The sequence below is a fragment of the Trichosurus vulpecula genome, chromosome 4 (assembly GCF_011100635.1).
Source record: "Trichosurus vulpecula isolate mTriVul1 chromosome 4, mTriVul1.pri, whole genome shotgun sequence".
NCBI classification, from domain to species: domain Eukaryota; kingdom Metazoa; phylum Chordata; class Mammalia; order Diprotodontia; family Phalangeridae; genus Trichosurus; species Trichosurus vulpecula.
In genome coordinates, this window is record NC_050576.1 from 369,330,762 (window position 1) to 369,356,579 (window position 25,818).

Here is a 25,818-nt window from a genome sequence, read left to right on the forward strand (position 1 = left end):
TCCAAACCCTCCAGAGGCTTTCAAGGTGTGGGGAGCTACTGTCAATTTTTACTTCATGTAAACCTTTATTTACACTGTTACTGTTCTTTCCCCAACTGCATCTCTTGAACACCAGACTTGCAGAGAACTCTATATGTGGCAGAGCACCTGATGGGGAGTTCTGGCTCATGTGCTAAGCATGTTTGGCAAGCTTTTGCCATGGCAGCAGGCATCATCCTGAAATCATTTCTTTATAAAAGGCAATCCGAGCAAGGGCACAGAATTAATTAAATAGCCCCAAAGTCAGTTAAGGTACACCTAATCCGTTCATGGGCTTTTGCCAAAATTATGAAAGGGTAATGTATAGATACCATTTTTATTGTTCACCGTTCCCTAATTACAGTCCCTAGTGGTCTGAAAACTTAGATGAAAGATATACAGGCTCTAGCAATTAACCATAGCAACAGCAGATGTTGTACAGTAAAACTGATGCATTAGTGAGCTAGCAACATGTTTGGATTTTGAATATGCATTGCAGCTAATGAGCTCTAGTTTCATCATAAAAATAATTCGGAAAGATGAATGACCAGTCTCATGAAGCATGTAGAGTTTCTTTTCTTTGTTTCTTTTTCTAAAAATCTGCCCTGTCATATGGGGCAATTACTTCAGTTTTATTATTTGCGGCCTTATTTCATCTCTGTTCTGCACAATTTTGTATTTGTAAAAGCATCTACCGTGCAAACAAGAGACCATTAAAAAAAAAAAAAGGTTGCCTTTCGTTCGGTGTATCCCTGCTTTGCCAGTTATATGACACTTTATCTTCATTCTATGACTGCTTTCTTCTGAGAGGGAAATTCCTTTTTCATCAGTATGGATGCACTGTTTTCACATATTACAAGTGCTGTGTTGCCTTGTCAGTCATCCTATTGCAACCAGTTTCAGACCAGTAGAGCTGACGAAACGGCTGTTGATTGGCTAGCATCGACTGGGAGGGACTTGTTGGAAGGAAGGGCTGCAGTCTTACAGCAACAGAGTTTAGACGGTGTCTTTGCTTCATCATCTGAGGGGAAAATTCCCAGGCAGCAGGCTTCCCGAGTACAATAAAAAGGGAATGAAAAGTATTTACCCGAACGTTTCTTCCTAACGATGCAGTGGGAAAGGTTTGGCCGTTTGATTTTACCAGATGGCCCTGTGCTGATTGCAAACGAGAGGAGCAGACAGAGCTAAATAAGGTAGGAGATTCATTGTCTCTCTCTCTCTCTCTCTCTCTCTCTCTCTCTCTCTCTCTCTCTCTCTCTGTCTGTCTCTCTCTCTCTCTCTTTTTTTTTTTTTTTGAATGTTTAGAGAGTTTGCTGCAGTGCGCTGCATACCATGTGTGTTGCTTAGGGAAGCCAGTGAAACTGAATTCCTCCGAGGCAAATGTAGCGCTTGGAGGAGAGACGAGAGTTTTACGTAACATTTTCCTTTCAGGGAAAGAGGTGGCACAACTTGAATCAAAACCACTCGATTTGAGCATGAGACAGAAAATCGGGATTTTATTTAAGGAAAAGATCGATAGATCTTTCTAAAAGTACCGTGCTACTTAATTGGATTCTTCATAGCCTCCTCATAGCTTGTTCTGGAAAGGTTTCATGCAGGGATAGTTAACCCCCAAATCAATAAAGTTTACAGTGACTATGTTATTTGAAAAACTGACTCATAATTGGGGGGAGAAAGAAAAAATAAACCTCCCTCGTAAACAATCCTCGGCAGAATGTTTGACCAAATAAAAAGGACGGTCTGTTTAGAAACCAGGGACTGATACACCTCGGATACATTGTGCCTTTTAATGGAGTTTGAAAAGCACATTTTTAATAACATAGCCAGGCAGTTTCTGGCAAGTTTTTGATACTGTAGCTCAATGTTTACAGTTCTTTTTTCTGGCAAGGCTGAGTCTTTGTTTCCAGCTTAGAAGTAGAACCATTATATAAAAAAGTAAAGCTGGGTGAATAATGCTCACTACAATTATCTGATCTTTATGCATTTTTAATGAGAACACACAGCCAGCAGAATAATTTAATGAGGGCAGGCTAGCTTTTAAAGCTGTGTTTTCACTATGCTGAACCATATCAACTTTCTTCCTGAGAACTAAGAGTGGGAAATGATGGAGAAGATTTATATTTAACACACTTGGCATTGGGAAATGAAGGGCTATATTTGTTGAGGAATTCTCGCTGCCCTTTCTGTTTTAAATTCTGCCAGGCAGAGGGGATCAGTGCCTTTTTGTTAGGCCATGGAAGCATGTGTTTACAATAAATGTGTAACATTTTCAGAATAGTTAGCAAGCACTGAAGCGAGGAGAGAAAGCCTTAGCACCGCAGAGAATGCTCTTCAAAACACCACTTACTGTCACATTAACAATGGTTATATTTAAAGATTTTTTTATAATCGGGTAATATTTATTAATGTGAAACTAAAGCCATCAATCCACTTTAAATGGCATTTTCTTATCTAAAAATAAAAGTAATTTTTCTAAGACCTCTTGACTGATTTTACAAGGCATAGCCCAACGACTTATTTAAAAACAAGTCTGATGCCACATAGATTCTTCTAGACCTACTGATTTTACTTTCAAGGAGAAGTGCAGGACACTAGCCCAGAACTTCTGACGTCATCTCCCAACTATTTCTGCTGTCTGTTCTTGTATTCAAGCTTCTGGTGAGAAGCATTCTAACTCCAGATTGACAGGTTCTGAGTTATGTCTTCAAATGGTGAAATAGCTAAATTCTGAACTGACCTGAATTGTTAAGAGGGTTTCTACCTAATACCTGCCTGATAAGCAGACAGTAAAGGCCTTCTGTCTGGTGCCCGGATTGGGAGGGGGGAGGGAATGACGAGAGGTGCTGGCACACTGAAGCAGAGAGCTTCTCTGGCCCATCCTCCCTTTTGGTGCATACAGACGGTTGCCACCATATCCAGTCTCTCCAGAACGAGGACTGAGGAGGCAGCTTCCACCAGCGTCCAGGCATAGTCATGATGGTGGCAACAGCTGCTGCTGTGCAGAGACTCCATACCACCACCATACATTGGTCCAGGAGGGCCAGAAGAACAGGAAGGTGAAAGGAGTTAATGCGGCACAGGTGGGAAGCTGTTAGGAGACATCCATGTGCAAGTTTGTCTTTAATAACGAGCCTTTTAGGAAAGAATTTTGATTAGAGCAGTTTGTATCAGGAGTTTCAGATCCTATTCTATATTCACAGTAGCTGATTGTGTAACCTTGGGCAAGTCACTACTGCAGTGTTTCCATATTTAAAGTGAGCAACAGTGTCCCCTTTACCTTGGAATTTTTAGGAGTATGGGATCTTTTATATACGAAGAAGTTGTTTCTCCCTTGGTAGAATTATGTTCTTAATGTACAAAGGCTTAAAGCCCTAGTATTAATGAAACTGTCTGGGCAAAGGCTTCCGGGAATTAAGATGTGTGGTAGTATATACTTAACCCTTCACAGTCTTGTGTAGTTTTATTTTTCTAGAAATTTTCGTACTTATCCTGCAAGACTAATTTTGTCAGGTAAACTGAGCACAGTGAGAAAGTAACATAAGAGAGACTGTGTAAATAAAAAAAATTCTAATTATGGATCTTGCTTTTAAGAAAAGGCTTAATATTATTTTGTTTGGCTCTTGTGGCAAGTTTGTGAATGTGGAGAACATAAGAGAGGATAAATTACAAAGAAAAACTTACAAAATACAATAGTTATCACTACTGATTGCCTGCTTCCATTTAATACTAGCTTTAATTCGGTGCTGTTATAGCAAAAATAAATTAGAAAGATCAGCGTGGGAGCCGGGGCCAAGATTTCGGCAAGCTATATGGGCATGCAAGACCAAGTGGCCAAGATTGTATGTAAGAGATAAGGATTAGGTGTTGAGAAGGGAGCTGAAAAATGTGTCCTATGTTAAGTTAAATTTGGGTCACTTACAATGGAAATGTTTTCTTCTTATCTTCCCATACTATCCTCAAGGAAAGATAGTAGGAAAGGCACCTTGAACTGCTTAGATTTAAAATAAAACCTGAAGTTACACTGCACTACCATTACTATAGACTTTTTTTTTAAGTTGTGCCAAGTAAAGCTTTCTGATTAATGAAGAGACATTATAATCTCAAGTGACTATTTTGTGTATTGGGTTGTTGGGTGATAGTTACATAGTGGTGAAACATTTTTGTCCCTTTAGGTATCTGAATCCATCAAAATAGGCGGAGTATAACATTGCCCAATCAGGAGTGAGGCAGGACAAGGATGGAAAAGCTATAGGAATGTCTGTGTGGATAGTCGAGTATGAAGAGTCAGAGTCAAACTGGGGGGTCAGAAATAAAGAAGGAAAACCTTGTTCTACAGTTTGGAACAGGTGAACACTGCAGTAGTCTATAGGTCAGACCTTTCATGGACCCAGATCTCAGGTATGCTGTCAGAGTCTGGCGGGTCAACAAGCCCTTTGAAGGGGAAGTAAAAAATTGAGTATCTGTAATCAACTTGAGCTGATGTAGCTCATAGAAACCTTGGTATTTTTTCCTGCTCGGGTGGGAGTCAGTCCTTTAATGAGTCCAATCTGAAGACCAATGAGTTATGACAGGTAGGTGTTCCTAAGTGAGGGTACTACGAGCACAGGCCTCAACAGGGCCTTGATCTTACTAGACATTTTGTAAATATTTGTTCATTTGATCTTCTTGAGGAATATTGGGTTATACATTACTAGATATATGTTGACTTGTGATGTGTCAATGAGCAAGTAATTTGACATTTTATACTGTTTCTCTTTCAATATAATGAGGCCAGAAGATAAATATCAGAGCTTGTAAATTTGTTATAGGACTCTTTTTCCAAGCTTTTTGATCTCCTCAGATTTAAAAAAAAACCCTGCTAGTTATATCTATGATAAGAGTCATAAGAATAAAAAAGTAACATTATGACTAGATCTATATAAGACAAATGAGTACAAGCTGTACTGTACGGTTTGGCCTGAGATGTTTCAATTTTCTAGCACAAAAAAGTTAAACCAAATGTTTAAAGATAAGGCAGAAAACTTTATTTTGTAAAGCTGAGTGATTTTTTTAAGCAAGATTTACTTAGAAAATTTCCTTTGCTGCAGTAGATATAAATACCCTGAAATAAAGGTGGGCAAGATCATTTTTTGCCTTCATTTAGTCTCTATCAAAGAGTTTATCTAATGGATGAAGTCTATTATCTAAGTCCATTATCTAATGGATGAAGTCTAGGGCATGCCTGATGTATGGTTTACAAAATTGCAATTTAAGTGAAATCTTTGTGGAATGTATACTTAACTTAGTAATGTTAACCCTTCAGGCAATTAAATCATATCCAGTTAGGGGTCAGATTTGGTGTTGGTACTTTCTGGAAGAACAAATATAAGGACTCTTCATCACCACAATTGAATAGAAAATCCAATGGAAATTCCAAGAGTGTAAAGCCATTGGGGCCATGTTGTATGTTCATAGTGTGTACCATAGCAGCTCTCTATTAGGGCTCATGCCTGAATCATTTTAAAATTTCTGGGCTCCAACCAATTAGAGAATAATCTTGGACTTATTCCCATACTCCTACAACATGGGGAGCCTTTAGCAAACCCTGATGTATTTATCTGATTGAACCCACAGTCTTCATCCTATCAAGGAAAAGTGACTCCTGGCCCTCAGGGCATTGTGATCTTTTTAAAAAGCATATTTACCTTCCTAATTATATGTTTCTTTTTCTACTATTAAAGTTAATTTACATTTCCTGAGCATGTACCAGCTAGGTGAGAGGAGAAAGCAACCTGGGAAAGTCCTAAAGGTTCAGCCTTAAAAATTCATCACAGAAACATAATTCTCTGAACTTGGACACCCAGTTTTGGAAACCATGTAGCAGGCATGCCTTAGATACTTGATCATTTTTAATGTAAAAGTGCTACATTAACCAAGAGACATAGATTAGAGTACATAAGAGGCCCTTAACAGAAATGTCTTGTTCATCAAGTATATGTGTGTACACATATACATATATTATACATATGTATATGTATGTATATACAGGTGGGGGGGCATGGAACTGCCCTAAGAAGTTATAATCAACAGTAATTGGGTGTCCATATAATTTACACACACACACACACACACACACACACACATACACACTCACACACTTCAAGGATAGTTTTTGAAAATACTCACATGTACACAACTTAATATAGTTATACTATAGTACATAAATGCTGAAAGCATATTGAGCAAAAGACTGATCAGGTTGGATGTTGATAAGAGTTTGAGGAACCCGTGAAGGAGCTGAATTGGCAGAACCAATAAAAATTCTAGATTTGGATATAATGCAAAGGACATGGAAATAACCGTTCTGGCAGTTTTTGGAATCACCTATATAGCAGGCATGTATAGTAGATAGCAAAGTGGCCTCAGGCACCTGGTTTAAGTCTCTCCACTGAACCGTACTGTGTAACCCTTGTTAAGTCACATTTTAAATTGCAAAGAAAATGTTGGCCTTCATTGTTTTTTGGGGTTAAGTGACTTGCCCAAAGTCACACAGCTAGTAAATGTGTCAAGTGTCTAAGGCTGGATTTGAACTCAGTTCCACTGCACCACCTAGCTGCTCCAGCCTTCATTGTTTAAGGAGCATCTTCATCTTGGAATACCCTATATCACTGACATCAAAAGTCCAGCCCAGAGTGGGGAACCTGCAGCCTCTAGGCCAAATCATTTGAATTTGAATCCAAAGATTTAATCAAAACATTTGAGGCCCTAGAGGGTCACTTGTAGCCTAGAGGTCACATGTTCTCCACTCCTACCTCCAGACCCTATTCTGGGAATGGATTTACTGCTTATGATATTAAGGATTTTCCCTCCTGTATATATTTCTTGTGTTTTTGAATTCTTGGGGAAAAGAAAAAATTTTTTGATAGTGTCTTAAATTATTTAAATGAGACATCCACAGATAAAATATAACAAAAATACAAAACAAAAACAAAAAAAAACACAACAAGAACTGAAAATCTTGTTTCCTGATCATACTTTAGAAGTAAAGCAATTTTGGTTTTGTTTCTTCTTTCTCTTGATTCATTCCATTGGTCGTAATTCTTCTTTACAACTTGACTATTGTGAAAATAAGTTTAATTCAAAGTTGTATGTCGAAGATATCTTGGATTCCATGCCGTCTTGGGGAGGAAGGTGGGAGGTGGGGGTGGGGCGGGGGACAGAAGAAAATCTGGAACTCAAAAGCACGAGGAACTGAGTGTTGTAAACTAAAAAATAAAAAAACCTTAATAATAATAATAATAAAGAAGTAAAGCACAAGCTATATGCCTGCCCTTCCAGGTCAGTAAATAGCCTGAGGATATCATGAAGTCTTCAACTTCCAGGTTCCTTTCCCATCTTCAGCCAACACCTCTTCCAAGTATCCTATTTCACTATAAATATTATCAGTACAGGCCTTGAAGGGAGGAAAAAGGTTGGGTCCAGTAATGGCAAATATTAGTATATATTTAGGAATTCTCTTAGGAAGCAGCATAAATCTAATGTTTTTAAGTCCTTTGTTGGAAATTGGAATATGTGAATTTTAGTCTAAATTTTAATACTAATCTGCATTTTGACCCTGGGCCCTTATAGAATGATAGGATTGTAAACCAAGAGCTACAAGTAGCTGCAAAGACCATTAGTCTAATTGTCTAATTTTATAGATGAGGAAACTGAGGCTTTGTTAAGTGACTTGTTTAAGGTCACACAGGTAAGAAGTATTAGAAATAGAATTTGAATCCAGGTCCTCTGACTAGAGAGAGTTTTTTTTTTCCATACTACTACATTAATCCCTATATGAGATTAACACATTGCTTATAAAATCCTAAATTCATAGACTAGGGATAGTTGTGAAGAAAGCCATAGTAACACAAACACATTTCATTAATTACTCATCCTAGTATGTCTGCTTGTTAATCTCTTTATTTCCATATTTGGTTCTCCAATGGGTTTTGGATAAAATGTACAAGAAAATTTCTTGATAAATAAAATTGATAAACTTTTATCTTTGAGATAATTGGATGGGTACAATATATCTCTGATGGAGCTTAAATTTTTAATATGAATGCAGTGCTTTGGTTGAAAGGATAGAGGGAGGGAGAGAAAAGGAGGAAGGGAGGGGGAGAGAAAAAGGAGAGATGGAGAGACACAGGGAGAGAAAGAGGGAGTGAAGAAGGGGAAAAGAGAGAGGGATGGGGTGGAGGGAGATATTAAAGGGAAAATTTGAGGGTGGGAGGTTAATTGCTTTTATTCTAATAAGCTTAAAATTTGCATCAGGTAGACAGTTTAAATTATAGTACATCAATATCTTGTGTAAATGAGTGAATGTGTATGAATATAGTATTTAGTGAAATAAAATAATTTGTAGTTAAAATTGCACTGTTGTTTGACATGGGAGTATCTTGTCTGGCCTTTTGAAATAATAATTGAGTTAAACCCATCGCTAGCAATTTATACTTAGAAATTATTAGAGATTGACTCCATTTCTTTACTTAAAAAAAAAAACAAACCTCTGGCAGCAATGATGCAATTAATCAAAAATTATTCATGGAGTTCCTATTTTATGATCACCATGATTTGAAGGTGGAGGGAGGCATAAAAAATGTTCATTGACCTCAAGGAGCTTTCAGTCTAGCTAGAGACAGCGCTAATAAAGATGAAACGATTTGAAAAAAATATACGTTAGATTGTGAGGTGCTAATGAGATGTGTACAAGGTGTTAGAGAAGTATCTAGATTAGCAGAGGGAAGGAAGAAAGGATTCTAGGAGGGGAAAACACTAGGAACACGAAATGATCCAGAACTGGAAATGAGTTTGGCATCTATGGATGACAGTGACTTGAATATTTAGAGAAGAGGTTCTATGTTGGGTAATAGAGGGAGCGCTGGTTGGATATGTAAATGAGAACATATTATGTAGGACCTTAAGAAAAAAAAAACAGGCAGAAGAGTTTGAGATTAATGAGGCAGACAATGAAACAGCTATTCTAGGGAAGTTGATCAGGTGGCATTATGTAAGATAAACTGGAGGAAGGAGAGACCAGAGAAAGTGAGACCAAATATAAAGCTCTTGCAGTAATACAGGCATGAGGCAATGAAGTCCTGGACTAGAGGTGGCAAAAGGAATGGAGAAGAAAGGGTGAATCTCAGAGACATTTTGAAGGGCAACAAAAAGCAATGAAAAGCTTTGTCGAATGACTGCATATGTCAAGATAAAGCAGAGTAAAGGGTCGAAGAAGGCTCCAGGGTTTTTGATGGAAAGAATGGCAGTTTTATTGCCATTAATGGGGTTGGGAAAATGAGCCATTTTGGGATGTGGATGAGGATGAGTTCAGTTGTTTTTTTTTTTTTTGGAGGGGGGAAGGCATGGCAAATGGGGTTAAGTGATTTGTCCAAGGTCACACAGCTAGTAAGTGTCAAGTGTCTGAGGCCAGATTTGAACTCTGGTCCTCCTGACTCCAGGGCCAGTGCTCTATTCACTGTGCCCTTTCAATTTTTCATATGGTAAGTTTGAGGAGAATGAAGATCCAAAAGGAAGGGATCCTGTAGGGCATATGGAAGTCGGAAACTGAAGTACAGAGGAGAGGTTAGGGCTAACTATGAGCTATGGTCTTATGATTCATCTGCAGAGGTCACAGTTACAAATATAGGAATGGTCAAGCTTACTGAATGAGTACAAAGAAAGGGAGGAAGAGGTGACCAAAGGCTAAGCCTTGGAAAAACACTCATGGTTAGAAGCAAGATAAAGAGGAAGCAGCAGAAAAAGAAAAAGGAATAGAGATATAGAAATAATATCTGAAAAGTGTAGTACCACAGAAACCAAAGAAGGAAAGAAAGAAAAACAATCCATTTGCTACTTGTTTATTACATGCCAAGCACTGTGCAAAACATTAGGGGTGGAAAAACTTCCAAGAAGAAATCTGGGATCCAATTACATACCAATTTCTTTGGTTCTAGAGGAGACAATATAGCGTCCCTAAGTCGTTTGGTTTTTTTTTTGTTTGTTTGTTTGGTTGGTTGGTTGGTTTTTACCTCAGTGTCCGCAGCTGTTGGTTTCTCTGGGATATATCGTATGTAAAGACAATAATATAATTAGAGGTTAAAGTTAGGTTAGTATCCTAATAAGCTATAGCGTAGCGATTGAAAGGGAAATGCTTATTTCATGCATAAGCATGAGAAAGGTGAGAAATTAATTTGTTCCTTAGACTGAAAATGGAACAGATTAAAAAAAAATGTAGCACTTTACTAGCAACGAAAGCTTGGTCTCAGAAGAGTTTTTTTCTTTTTTTTTCAGTAAGCCCCTGTACAGTCTTCATTTGCAAGTGTGTATGTCTGTGTGTGTGTGTGTGTGTGTGTGTGTGTATGTGTGCGTGCGCATGTGTGTGTGCCTTCTAGGAAGAGGAAGTGTTTTATTTTCATGGTTTATCCTATAAATTTCAGTATATAATGAGGTAAGGGTCATCTGTGTTTCTGCATCCACATCTCTTGAGTTCCCCTTCCTCTTCTCTTTGGTCACATAGTCACCATCCTATCAGCCCCTCCTCACTTTTCACTTAGACTATTGACAAAGGCTCCTAATTAGTATCTCTGCCTCAACTTCAATCTCTGTCACTACTACCTCCCTCTCTCTCCTCCATACACTTCATAAATTCCAGTGGCTCCCTATTGCATCTGGTAACAAATAGAAACAACTACATCTGCTATTTAGTTTTGTTGTTGTTAAACAGTCATTTCAGTTGTGTGTGACTCTTCATGACCCCATTTGAGGTTTTCTTGGCAAAGATGCTAGAATGATTTGCCATTTCCTTCCTCTAGCAATCATTTTACAGATGAGAAAACTAAGGCAAACAGGGATAAGTGACTTACCGAGGGTCACACAGTTAACCATCTGAGGCTGGATTTGAATTCAGGTCTTCCTGACTCCAGGCCCAGAGCTCTATCCACTGCGCCATTTTGCCTCCAACCTATGTTTCCAGTCTTATTTTGCATTATTCCCCTTCATATACCTTACAGTCCAACCTAGCTGGCCTTCTTACTGTTCTTTACATACAATTCTACCTCTCCTACTAGCTGTGCCCCATGTTTCCCCTGTTACTTCCACTCCTAGAATACCCAAGTCCTCTTCAAAACTCAGTTTAAGCACCACCTTTTACATGAAGCCTTCACTAACACTCCTCTCCCATTACTTTGTATTTATTCTAAAATATATTTTGTATGTACCTATGCATGAACATCTGTAACCCCAGATAGAAGGTAACCCCTCTAGGGTTGGAACAATTTCATATCTGTTTTTGTTTCCCCAGCACCTAGCATAGTGCCTGACACACAGTAAGTGCTTAATAAATGCTTGTGTAAGTATAAGACCTGTAGGGTCTCGGTTATTTCTAGAGATGGCTTAAATCTGTTCTTAAGTTCTAGTGGCCTAGGAGCTCTTAAATTTAACTTATTGGGAAGAAAGGGGCTTCCCTGGGGTGATAGAGGTGAGAAAAGAATGAAATTAGGGAAACTATCTTAGCATTCTCCTGGCCACTTGAAGATTAATGTCTCCTTACATTTGTGATAGATAGTTAGAACACCCTAGAAATTGAGGAATGCTCTTGCCTGGAGGGTTCCCTGGCCTGTGTGTGCTGCCTGCCACTTCTCCAAATCAGAAGCAGCATTAAGCATCTCCACTCAGGGGTCATATAGTACCAAGCTGCCCCAACTATGACAGCCCTTCCCAATTTGCTTAGGCCTGAGGTGGAGCTGAGATCTAGATGAATAATTCTCCCCACCCCCAGCCTTTGCACCCTAAACTGCCCATAATCCCAGGTGAAAAAATCCAGGTGAGAAACAGATAGCTGCAGCAGCCTCCAGAAAGCTGCTAAAGTCCCCGTCACTTTCCCACTTCCAGGCTGCTGAGTGGCCCAAGATGGATGTCCTGTCTCTGCCCGAGTTCGCTTATTGTGTGTGTAACCTGCCACCAGCTCATGTTTCTGTGGAGACAGACCCTCCCCACTATCACAAGGGATTCAGCCCGTGCTGTCTAACCTCAGCAGGCCAGGGAAGGAGGATGTGTTTGTTTACATGTCTGCAGTGTGGTTTTGTTTTCACTTGGAAGTGTATGTCTCTTAAATCAGGTTTAGATTAGCTTTCCCAGGTAGTGGTCAGAACACTAGACCAAGAGTCCAATAAACCTGCTTCCATTCCTTATTCCTCCCTGAGCCAGTTTAGTGACCTCTTATAAACTAGGCAAAATAGTTTGTGGGCCACAGTTTCCTCATGATATAAAAAAGAGCCTTTGCTCCAAGTTCCCTAATAGGAGAGCTAAGATCAAGGTGGAAACTAGGGTAAATGAAACAACTTTAAAATCCTAGGCCTGTTGTCTTTCTATGTAAATTAATAAATTATTGAGGAGTTATCAGTCTTTGCTCCAGGCAGTAGTATGCATGTACCCAGGAATTCACTATCCGGTTCTGATCTCTGTCTCTCAAACACCCTGTACCCTACAGCCAGGGGAAAATAAGGTACCCTGAAACATTCTGTTCCTCAGGGTATAACTACCCAAAAAACCAAAACAGAGTGAAAATTATTTTCAAAGTTAAACTATGTATATTTTTGTACAATGTATTTATTTCTACATAACCATGAAAATATAGCAGTTTTGGGAACAATTTCTAGATAAGGCCTTACAAATACTAAAATATGTTTTTTGTAGCTCAAAAAAACGATAAAAAGTTTATGGTCTTGGGTCTTTTGGAGTCTGACCATGACCTCTAGTTCAATCAGTCCCCAAAAGCCATAGCAGAGACAGGGAAATTCTTGTTTAGGAATGTGCCAGTTTCACCTCAGGAGCTAACGCAAGTCTACACCAGGTCCAGTCCACTTCAGAACTCATAGAACTGCCTTCCTACCCTTTTACAGAAAAGTTTATGGTGATAATGAGGATGAAAGCATTTATGTAACCCCTTCAGGTTTAGAAATTCTTTACAAATATCTCATTTAATCCTTACTATATTACAGATGAAGAAATTGAGGCAGACAGAGGTTAAGTGACTTACCCAGGGTCACACAACTCTTAAGGCCTGAAGCTAAATGTGAACTGAGGGCTTTCTGATTCTAGACACAGCATTCTATTGATTGTGCCATCTAAATGACACCTACGGAAAAGGAATGTTTTCCTCTCCCAAGCCCATTCAGGGACCGACCAACCAAAGAAATTGAAGGTGGAGAAGGGGGGTTGACCACGATATTGGTAAAGCAACCATACTTAATTCTGCAGAAAGAAGGATCTGAGTCTGCTTTGAAGCTTTCATGCTTTGTATCAATGCGAACTCTTCAGGTTTTGACTGAAAATTCCAAAATCAATATTTAACCTGAAATCCCACGTGCTGGATCCTTTCCCGATTTTTAAAATTGTTGTTGACTGTGAGAGTGAAGCTGTTGTAGTTGTTTTTAATCTTGAAGCTTTGTGTGTGTTTTTTTAAGTAATGGATTATGTCTGATCAGCACTCTTTTATAAAAATTGTTTTTGCTTATATGTGTGTGTGTGTGTGTGTACATACATACATACATATATATATTTTTTTAAACAACGTTTCTGCTTAACCACTAGAGAGCAGAAATTTCCTTCTTTGCTTTAGTTCATGGTGGAGAACTTAAACCATGATAAATAAGCGAATAGAAAATGACCAACAGAGAACATCATTTTGACAAGAGGTGAATCTATAGTGGTTCATATCTATAGATTCATATCTATATAGTGATTTCTAATTTACAATTGATAATGACTTTTAAGTGAGATAGCACAAAGACCCATTTTACAGATTATGACCCTGAAGTTCAGAGGGGTGAAATGACTTTCCCCACAGTCAATAAGAAGAGAAGCTAGGCCTCAAACCTAGGTTTTCAAACTCCCAATTCAGTACTCTTCCCACTAACACACATTGCTTTTGAGTAGTGAATGGCTGGAGGCCTTAACTAAAGATGCCCAACATGAAGGTTGGTGGCACTATAAATGTAGTGGCTTTTTAACTTATATTTGTTCCCTTTATCAGCCACATAGTATATCTAGAGCTAATTGCCTTGCCCCTGTGGAATTTTATTTGAAGTTCTGGTCTCTGGCTTCTGTCTTAATAATTAGCACGGAAAGTAATGAGAAAACATGTCTTCATTATATATGTTTAGAGAGGTCAAAAATTCTGAATTGTTGTATTAAAGTTAATCAGTAAAGGTATATTTTAGGTCATTGGCACTCAGCCATTATTCCTCTTGTGGGTCCTTAGCAGTTAATGTAAGAGGGGCATCAGTTTATAACATAAAAAGAGTTCTTTTGTAGGTTGGCAAGATCCTGGAAATCCTGGCATTGGTTTTGTGAAGTGTTCTATCTTGTTTTCTGATATTCTTCAAGGCCACGTGTTTAGTACAAAGCCAGATTCATAATGGACATTTTCTTATTAAAAATAATAATAATCACACCTGCATGCCCAGGCATTAATGAGAATGATAGCTAATTTCTCAAGGCCAAGACTGAGGAATCTGGTAGGAGGGCAAGGGGAGAGTTTTCTCTTCACGTCTTTGTCCCATAGGGCCTGTTGCTATAATATCCTCAGATTCTCATAGGAGAAAGAAAGTATTTACTTGTTCATGTCCTCCCTTGTGCATTTTCTCCTCCTCTCACACTTTGAGAAGAAAAATTAAGCAATATTTTTCCACACAAAATTTTCCTTTAACACATGCCTTTTGCTTCTGCCTTGAGCAAGCAAATGCTACTGCCAGTGGAGACTTCTCTAAGCAGAACATAATTTATCCTTACCAGAACAAAGGGGTAAATTAAAAGAGCAGCTGGCTACTTGCCACTGGGCTAGGATAGTAGGAGGAAAGAGCTAGTTAACATTCATTCCCCTACCTCTATTCAAATAGCATTCACCCCCAATCCCCAACCATGCTTCCTTCTATCTTTTGGTCCTGGAATAGAGAACTGCTGGAAGTCTAGTACATCTCTAAACCTGGGGGAAGAAGCAGCAAGAAGGAGCTGCAATCATTCTTTCTTTCCTTGGGCCAAAAGAATGTAAGTCCCAAATAGGAAACTTGAAAGGAAAGGAAATCTTAAATATTAAAAAAAAATAGACTTTAATCTCTTCCAAACCATCTCCCTTACTCTTCACAAATGCAAACAACACTTCATAGAATAATAAGCTTTTCACATAAAGGAATTATAAGAAAAGAGAAAGAATGGCATATGATATTTCAGTACCTCGAAAGATGTGTTATTTTATCAGTATAAGTATTCCTCCCACCAAAGCACACTGCCATCTTTTCATATCTTAATAGATGGTTTCATCAGTTTCTATGGTGAAAACTACTTAACACTCAGTGACCAATCTTCTGATGATGAATCTCAGTGTACTTAACTAGGCTGGCCTTCATTCAACCAACAACATCCATAACCGGACCTATATGTAAAGCCTCACATGGATCAGTGGAGAGAACACCAGATTGGGAGTTCCAGAGGAACTTAAATACATAACAGCTCTGTGCCCTGAGAAAGTCACTTAATCTTTCTGGGTCTGTGGGTCCTTCTAGCCCTGTGGGAGCTACCAGAATATGTGGTCCACTAGAATAGCATCTAAGAACCAGTTACCACCATGCTATGATGAGCAACTGAGCAAAACTTTGCAAGAAGAAAATAATGATAGCACTAGTATATAGTTATGCTAGAGGATAATAATAACGATAACACCAGTACGAAAGGACAGCTACTGAAGCTGAAGCTTAAATACTTTGGCCATATAACGAGAAGACAAGACTCACTGGAAGAGACCTGATGTTGGGAAGGATTGAAGGCAAAAAGAGAAGGGGACAACAGAAGATGAGATGGATAGTGTCATGGAGGCATGAGCTTGAGTAGACTTTGGGAGATAGTGGAGGACAGAAGGGCAATAATCCCTAGGTTCACAAAGAGTTGGACCCACCTGGATAACAGTGATAACACTAGTCCGTAATATATACTAGAAGATAATAACAATATTAACACTAACACATAAAATATACTAGAGGATAAATATTATTATACAATAATAATAATGCTAGCACTTGGTATATCCTAGTGGATAACAATAATATTTGTAATAATTATAATACCAGCATGTGGTATATAAATCAATGTTTGTTGAAAGAATGGCTTATGTTTATAGCACTTTATAATTGCAACATGTTTTCAGTTGTGGTATCAGGGTGGTATCAGACCAATATCATTTTAGAGGGGAAATTATGAACAAATGAATGAAATGTATCTATTGAGTGCATCTTTAGCAATTTTTAAAATATTCATTATGAAGGAAATATTATGGAAAATATTTATTGAAACTAGAATAGTCATGTTACTTTTTAAAAAGAAGCTTGAAGGTTATAAGTTAGACTAACAGGAGCACTTATTCAATCATCCTCCTAGATCAGGGGGTCTTAATCTGGAGTCTGTGAACTTGTCCCTTTAAAAAATACATTTTTGTAACTTTTATGTTTATATAATTGGTTCTGTGCCCCTAGGTATTTTGTTTTATTCATTTAAAAACATCATTCTAAGAAGAGGTCCATAGGCTTCACTAGACTGCCAAAGGGGTCCATGAAAAAAAAAATTTTAAATAAAATAAAAACACATCTTAAATAAACTTAGAAGCTTCTAATAAGCACTAAGGATAAATAAAATGAGTATTTTCCTAAGAGTGCATACCTGAGCAGAGAGCTTCATTTTAGTAATGCCAGAGAAGGAAATTAAATTTCGAGGGGTGGAGTGTTGCTTCCCACTGGCTCCTGGAATTCCAGCTTTATTGGAAACTCCTCTTCATTCACATTTCAGAAAGAGGATGATGAAATGAAGAAGGGAGGGAGAAAGGAGGATATTTTTCTTGAGAATTCAAACTTTTAATGTTTTCTGGTTGCATAATCACTGCAAAAACAGGCCCTTCTAGTAATCTTTGACCACACAAGATGCACAACACATCTTACAAAACTGATTGAACTAGTTCTTTGCCCTTGAGCACTACTTGGGATCTAAGTTAGAGACAAACACACCTATGGGACTAACCTCCTGCATTTGTTATAAGGTGACATGTATGTACCATGGGGAGGGTTTAGTAGCATAATCGTGTTCTCACCTAGCTCACTCTGTGTCCACCCGTACCCACACATCTTTAAGAATTCTGAAACCTGTGGATCTGGAACAGAGAACAGCTAACTGGCTTTTAATGGAATCAGAGTCATGAATTTAACCTCATTAACTCAAAGCTTTAGCCAACTGAACTAGTCAGTCATATCGATGTGTTTGTGTATGTTAAGAAGGAGACAGGAGGGAGCCCTTTAATCACCTACCTCTTATACATTGTTAATATCAGTAATACAAGCATACACATGAGGCTTTACCGGGGGCCAAGAAGAAGGTGGACCAGACAACCTCTCAGTCTATTCCTGCCTTCTAATTCTAACAAAAATAGCTGTACCATTTACTGTTTCCCCAGGATAAATCAAGCAAGGGCCTAAGATTTTTCTTAGAACCAGCTTTTCCCTCCTACCTGGAGATAGTGTCCTAGTTTAATGTGTGAGATGGTACCATATCGCCAGTATATTATTTCACCTACTGCCAATGACTCTTTCACATCTAAGATGCAGAGCTGAGCTAAAAACTAGGGAATCACATACAAACAAGAGGAAGAAAGGGTGTCAGAGTTCATGTTAGCAGTATGCAGGGACAACATAAGGGGGAAGAATGAAAATAGAAGTAGTAAGAAAACTATTGGAGAATTTCCTGTAGGTAATTGGGATATAAAAGTTCCCTTCACTACATTAAGCAGGAGAGAGTTCCAAAGTCATGAACTAAAATAATTTTAATTCCAAAAATATTTATTAACTACTGCATATCTAACACCATGAATAAATGCAGAAGACATACAAGAGATGATCCCAATCTTCAAAGACCTTATTATATCTTTGGAGAAACGAGCCAAACATACATCCCCCAAATTCATCCAACAAGTATTCATTAAATGCCTACCATGTACAAAGTTCAGTACTAGACACTGTGAAAGACATCAATGGGAAAGAGTGCCTCCCCTCAAAAAGTTTATAGTCTGCAGGAAAAAAATAAGACATTTACACAAAAAATGCAATAGAAATTTTAAAATGTTAAGTGCATGATGAATAAGTATTACAGATCCCATGAGAGATAAAACACCCCCCAGGTTGGAGGATATTAAAGCAGGTCCATGAAGGAAATGGAATTTGGCTTGAGGGATTAGTAGTATGTCAGCACATAAAGATAAGGCAGGGAAGGATCTTCCAAGTGCAAGAAACAGTACTGAGTAAAGAAGTTGAATCTGAAAAGCTCAGCATGTATTCTGGGAAAAAGAAGAGTCTATTTTGGCTGTAGTATTTGAAGGATAATAGCCACAGATAAGGTTGGAAAGGTAGGTTGGAGTCACACTGAATACTATGCTAAGGAATTATTCTTTATTCAGTTAAAAAAATAGGGAAACATTGAGTGTATTTGTTGTCCAAGAAGACTAGTATGTTAGTGGTGCGTAGGATAAATTGGAAAGGGAAGAGTCTAAAAAGAGGGAGAATTGTTCAGAGACCATTACTAATGTCTGACCTAGAGGTAATGAATCCTCAAATCAGTGTAGAGGCAGCTAAAATGGCAAGGTGTTGAGAAGTGTGGGGAATGTTGATCAGGTCAAATAAAAAGGTTATTTCAGTTTATTTCAAATTAGCAGAGAAGAAGAAAACAAAGACAAAGAAAATGTAAGATCACGAGCATGGGTAATGAGGGTGACTGACAGGAAGAGGAAAATTTGGAAAAGGAGAAAGATGTAAAGGGAAAATGATTTCTTCAGACTTAGCCATATTAAGCTTGAGCTTCTTATGGGACATCCAAGTAAAGATATCTAATAGGCAGTTGAAAATGCTACTCTGAAGTTTGGAAAAGAGGTCAGGGTTAGAAGGGTCCATTTGGGAGTCATCTTCCAAAATATAATAGCTGGAATATGAAACGATAGAAGATGTATATTGCCAAGTATCAAACTCTGTACCAGAGACTATCACTAGAAGGTAAGCTCCTTGAAGGTAAGAACTATTTTTCATTTTTTTCATTTGTATCCCAAGTGCTTCATTTGATACCTGGTAAATAATAGATGTCTAATAAAATTATTATCTAATAAACTGGTATCTGGTAAATAATAGTTGTCTAATAAGATTGGGCAGCTAAGTGATGCAGTGGATAGAGAACTGGGCTTGGAATCAGGAAGACTCATCTTCCTGAGTTCAAATCTGGCCTCAGACACTATGTGACTCTGGGCAAGTCACTTAACCCTGCCTCAGTTTCTTCATCTGTAAATGAGCAAGGGAAGGAAATGGCAAACCACTCCAGTATCTTTGCCAAGAAAACCCCAAATAGGGTGATGAAGTCTGACACAACTGAAAAAATGACAATAAAACTGTTGTTGTTGTTATCAGTATTATAAAAAATCAGCATAGGGAAAGGTCAACATATACTAGAATAGAGACAAAAATGTTTCTTGGTTGTAATGAATTTGAACTGGACCTTGAAGTAGGAAAAGGGTATGGTCAAATGAAGAGGAAAGGACAGGAGCCACAATTCTGTTTGAAGCAGACAGTGTGAGCAAAGACTTGCCTCCACCCTGGTATGCTATTAAATCTGTGGTATTACACCAGCCAAAATGTAACTGGCATGTATCAAAGAAACATTTTTTCATTGCCTTCCATCTCTGAAAAGTTGGGTTGTTAAGGAAAACATGAAGGAAACCAGTGTAAGGCTAATAGCAACATGAGGCAGAACAATGGTTTAGTTCTTCTTCCTCATGCTAAGGCTACAAGGCTCCCCAGAAAAATCCTAATTTTGTCTGAGAATTCTGAATGCTGAGGCCAGTGCTGTGGTTTGGTTACAGGTTGTTGCCTCTGTTGGCATCCTATTCTCATTCCTGGTTATGTGTTACAGCTACATAGGAGTACCACGTGGGCTTGGTGGTGGCAGGGAAGAAAGGTCATCATGAAAGAGAATACATTGGGTACATGAAACAGTTTGTCCTACTCTTGTTATAGGGGGTGAGTGGTTTTCATTTTCTTATCCTAAAGAATTACGGGCACAAAATCTGTGCATTTGCTTTTGGTGTTCCAGTGGAATCTTTTATTTCTAATATATTTGCATCTCTGAACCATGGGGCTATAATTGTGCCAAAACAAATAACCAACTGAGCCTTAGGTTTTCTATATATTTCCATTTTTCCTTCCCATCTCCTCCTCTCTCCTTCCTACCTTCCATCTGTCCCCTCTTTCTCCTTCCTTCCTTCCAAAACATTTATTAAGCACTTAATCTGTATAAAATAGTGGGTTACTTATAGTCTCTGTAGCCACTGGACCAGACACCGAGTTAACTAGTATTTTAACATCTAATATACAGAGCAAGTGTTAAGCCAAGCCTGGGCAAAAGGGATTTTTTATATGCTGGTACTAATCTCCCTTTGGCTTTTGGTTCTGCTGTCAGTCATCATTACAGAAGGCAGGGCTAATAAAGGGAAACAATGAGTCTGTCTGAGGAACTCTATTTTGTTGCCTCCTATATATGCCTCTTGCAAAGCATACGGCAGGAAAGCAAGGTCATTGCTTCCTTCTTCATGGTGAATTCAATAGTGTCTCCCTCCTCCCCTCTGGCTAGCAAGACAACCAAATAATAAGTCTATTCATTGCATTTGACATTTGATAATGATATCCTCAAAATGCTTCATAGTTTAAAGACTAGTTTACTGGATTAAGTCATTGAACTGCTTGCAAAATTCCAGGCTGATTAAGTAATGTTTAGATCATCTCAAGTGTTTTAAAAAAATAAATTTAATGCTAAAGATCTAAGGAGGGGAAAAAGCTCAATTTCTGTAGAAGAATTTTAGCAATCATGCCTTTTTACTCCTTAGTAAACACAAGATAATCATTTAGAAAGCTATAAATTAAAAGATTCAGGGAGAAAACTAGAGCATAATGCAATGCTACAACTCAAATGATCACAATAGAGAAAGCCCAGGAAAGTGTTAATCTGTAAAGACAAAAAATATGGAAAGTTAATAGGGAGAAGTCAGATGATATCCAGGATGATTCCTAAACTGTCTTACTTTGGTAAGAACCATGTAACTTTGACTCTTCTATGTGTCGAAAGCAGTTGTGTTCTTTGTTTTACAAAGTGTTATAACAGTGTTGTAATCCCTGTTATAACAGGGATTCTTAACCTGGGAATCATAGATCTCTGTGTAGATTTCTGGGGATCCATGAACTTAGGTGTGGGAAAATGACATCTTTATTTTTGCTAACTCCTTACTTAAATTTAGCATTTCCTTCCATTATTTAAAAATATTATTCTGAGAAAGAGTGTTCAGGTTTCAGAGGCGTGCCAAAGGGGTCCAGGACACAAAAAAAGGTTAAGAACCACTAGTGTAAAGGAACTGATAATGTGCCTTGTTCCTGATTTACTCAGGAATTTTCATTCTTCACCACAAACATAATGGTTTGTTTATTTTGCTGTGTGATGCATACTGGCCAAAGAAATAGTCGTTTGTTTCATTGCCCTTGTTTTGCTTTGGAGAGAGCAGTTCTGGGTACATCTTTACACTACCAATAGAAGAGACGATGACATGCCAAGGTAGGAGTTGCATAAAGGTTAACATTAGGTATAGGTCGAAAGCATAAAGACCTTTTAATTCTAGAAATTGTCTATGGTAACTGGGCTTGGTTCAAAATTAAGTCTGAATGCCAGTAAAGCTTTACTTATCCTCATTAACTGTAGGAAAGAGGTGAGAATTAGTTGAAAAGCTTGAATTATAGAACATTTATAAAGAAATGCAGCTTTTGCTAATTTACAAGTAAACAATTCAGATTAGGTGAACAAAATAATACTTGGCAATAATGGTCCATAAGTGCCTTGCACTAATTTTATTTTAGTTGTTTTAACAGCAACAGCCTGGTTTAGGGGAGACAGAGTAGGCTCTGGCATCAGAAAGGCCCAAGTTCAGGTCAAGACAAATACCAGATGCATGACCCTGGGCAAAGTCCCTTCATATCTCAGTGCCACAGGCATCTCTGACCTTAAGTTATAAATGGTTCCAATTTGCATCAACTCGAATAATTTCTACCCAGGGAATTTCCCTACACCAATGATATCATAGCTTTAGACACCACCCCTCCCCCCACCGACCACACACACACACACACACACACACACACACACACACACACGGATCATTATTGTTTACCAGAAGACCTACATCATTGGAATTCTGATAAAAATTGGTTTTTCTTCCCCTGAGAGTCCAGTCATAAATTAACCAACATTTGAATTGCAGTAGCACTGATAAACAATAAAGGAAATCTCTAGTTGGGATACTTGTATTTTGTAATTAAAAAAAAAGAGAGAGAAAAGAGAACTTTATTTAAATCTTTAAGAGGGCCCAATATTTAAACTTCCACCAATGACCACAAATTTTAAACCAAAATAGTATAATAGTTATAGATTTAAGAAGGACCGTAAAAGTCATCTACTCAAACCCACTCGTTCTACATGTTGGAAAACTGAGGCCAGAGAAGTTAAATAATTTGCCCAAGTTGACTATAGAGTAAATGGCAGAGTCAGGATCTGAACCGATGTCCTCTGACTTGAAATTTAGCACATTCTACATGACTTCTTGCTGCAATGCTCTGGTAACACTTCTTTTCATAATCATTGAATATTTAGATTGAGGCAGATTTCAGAAATTGAAAAAGAGCTTGGCTGCTCTGGGCCTTTAATACATGTTCACTAGCTACTTGTTGACTGATAGTCTGTGAAAAAGCTAAAATGCTCCCTGGAAACAGTTTTACCTTCTTTGTCCATTGGAAAGGGAAATGTTAGCCAAGGCTTTAAATTCCTCCACATCTAGTTCTCTGTCTCTCTGCCTAGGAAAATGAGAGAAAACTTGGAAAAATAGGAAAATTTTAGGAGGAAAAGAGGAATAATAAGAAAACAAAATCATCAGTATGTGTATAAGGCCCCAGTATATCCAACTGATATTCTGCAAGACATGTGAATGTAAGTTGTGAAGACAGACCTGTTGTTAAAATTCTCGTGGAAATATTGAGGAGGAGGTATATGTGTGTGTTAGGGGAGCAGGGAAGTGGGGAAGGATTTCCTTTTTCCTTTTGAGAAAATTTCTTAATGTAATTTTTTGACATTTTGACATCTGCTTCCTTTAAGGGGAAAAAATGCTCCTGTCTTTTTCTGTACCACACCAAGCTTTGTTTTGTTTAAGGAATAGACTTGCTTTTTCCTCTCTGCTGAAGGACATGGGAGGTGTCAGTGTTATGATACTGTGCAGCCAGCTTTATACTAAAGCCAGCAGATTTCCTTAATATACTTATTGCTGTTCTGTAAATAGCATGGGGGCATCCCTTAAATCTGAGCCACAGGTATCAAGGGGAGAAAAGGATGAAAGTATCAGACTGGTAATCTTGGCTAGAAAGTGCCCAGTGGCACATTTCATGAGGCCATGGGCCTCTATAGCTCATTCACAAAGTGAAAGTTAGCTTTGTGCCCATTGCTTACCATCTGAAATGAAGATTTTTAGGCTGAGTTCTAACATTGTCAGGAATGTTTGTTATAAATAGGCTAAATTATAGCTTAGAATTTGCATCTAAAAGTTTATTTTTATTTCATAATTTTCATTTTGAATAAAACTTTTTTTTTTTACTTTTAATGGAGCACATCCCTGCTTGGCAGCAACATACAAGTAATACAAAAGCTGCATAGAAATAAATAGATTTAGTCAGTTTGTTGTGGGTTTTTTCTTAAAAATTTTAGGTTGCTTTGAAAAAATCTTTCTAAGGAGAGGAGCTTTAGCTTCTGTTTAAAGAACAGCAGGAGAAGAAACCTGATCTAACAGCAGATATGGGGGGGGGGGGGTGTGGAGGGGAGTGGAAGGAGGTGGAGTAGTAATTCCTAATTTTTAACCCTGCCATTACTGCTGGCTTTCTCTATGACCTTGGCTGAGATTTTTGAAATTCCCCTAAACATATTTCAGGGGACACCATGAACTTCAGTGGCAAAAAAAAAAAGAATCTTCATCCTTATAATCTTTGGTTTCCTTTGTAATCCCATATATTTTACTTTATGCTTTTAAGAACATTCTTCTGAGGAGTCCATAGGTTTTACCAGATTTTCAAAGGGCCTATAACACACACACACACACACACATACGGTTAAGAACTCCTGATTTAGATCCATTTCTCTGTGCCTGTTTATAGAATGGAAATGATAACATATAAAATCAGTAGAAATATTAATTAGTATCATTCTTTCAAAATATAGTTATTGTTAAGCCAGTGATATTGCCAGGAACCCTAAGGAAAGAATCTGCTTGGGACTTTAAATTAGGTGTTCTCATAGCTCCTTTGTCTGCTCCTTAATTTGCAGAAAAGCAGAGTGCTTATCAGTACTGCATCCAGATTTTGTTACTGAAATCCTGTTTTGATTTCATGACATTTCCATTTGTACACTAAATTTGAGATGCGCCTGCATCTCAATGAAACAGTTGAGATCAAAGCCTGCACAGTGAACTCTTGTCATTTTTTTCCTGGCAATTTTGTTTACAACTAGGCAAAACCCACTCCATTTTGTTTATATTATAGTAGCAATGGTGTTTCCTTTTAAATATTCCTACTCGTTTTAATACTCCGTGATTAAACTGGGGTCTATGTGTAATTCTTGATCTTTTACATAGCAACAACTTAGATAAAAGGCAAGATGATATAGTTGGAATTCACACTTATGTGCTTGTGATAGAAGGAAAGAAAGAGTAACAATCCCTGCCTGCCCTCAAGAAACAGGGAACAAACTATGTATATAGAAAATAGTATGTGTATATTCAAGTTTGTGTATATACATGCATATATACATGTGTATACAAATACATATGTATAAGTATGTGTATATATATGTACGTGTATATGAATACCTGTGTATGTGTATATACTTGTCTATAAAGTCATATAATGTGAATTATATACACGTGTGTGTATATATATATACATACATATACATGTACATACATACACACACATATAAAATTCCTCATCAGTGCAGAGAGCTCAAGATGGAGAATTAATACTGCCATATTTTCTCTTCAATTTAGAGATTTAGTATTCTGAGGCACTAAAAGTTTCAATGATTTGCCCAGGATCCCACTGCTAGCCCATGTCAAAAGTGAGACTACCAACTCTGAGACCTACTTTCTATCCAATAGGCCATACTCGTTCTCTAAGTATAAAATATACATGAAACAAATACAAAGGGAGGGAGATCGCTAACAAAAGGGAAGCATAAAAGTTATTTTGTAGGACATGGTACCTGAGCTGAACTTTGGAGAGTTACTGATTCGAAGAGATAGAAGTGAGGAGGAAGAATATTCCAGACATGGGTGATGTCCTTTGTAAAGGTTCAGAGACAGAAGAGAGAATGTCTGATATGGAGAACATCGAGTGTGGTGGTTTGCCTTGGAAGAACACTATACTGCGGAGTCAGAAGATATGGATTCAGACCTCAGCTCTAATAATTAATAGTTATATGATGATAGATAAGTTGCTTTATCCATTGAACCATCCGGGGCCTCAGTTTCCTCTCTTAAAAAAATGGGAATTTCAATATTAGTGCTACCTTTTGCCAAAATTTGTTGCGAAGAAATTTTTTGTAAACTATGAAGTAAGAAAGCTATCCTAACTCATT

At 37.9% G+C, this 25,818-nt stretch overlaps 1 protein-coding gene across 6 annotated transcripts in view; it reads left to right on the top strand.

Moving 5' to 3' along the window:
• The first annotated feature begins 977 nt into the window (after positions 1 to 977).
• MBNL2 (muscleblind like splicing regulator 2) overlaps positions 978 to 25,818 on the top strand; it is a 186,531-nt gene continuing 161,690 nt past the window's right edge. For 4 of the 6 annotated variants that reach the window (XM_036754504.1, XM_036754508.1, XM_036754503.1 and 1 more), the window contains exon 1: positions 1,014 to 1,211. The gene's annotated coding sequence lies outside the window, so the exon portion shown is untranslated. Of the gene's footprint in view, positions 1,212 to 25,818 lie in introns of all 6 variants that reach the window. The other 2 variants (XM_036754507.1, XM_036754505.1) reach the window with 2 other exon arrangements.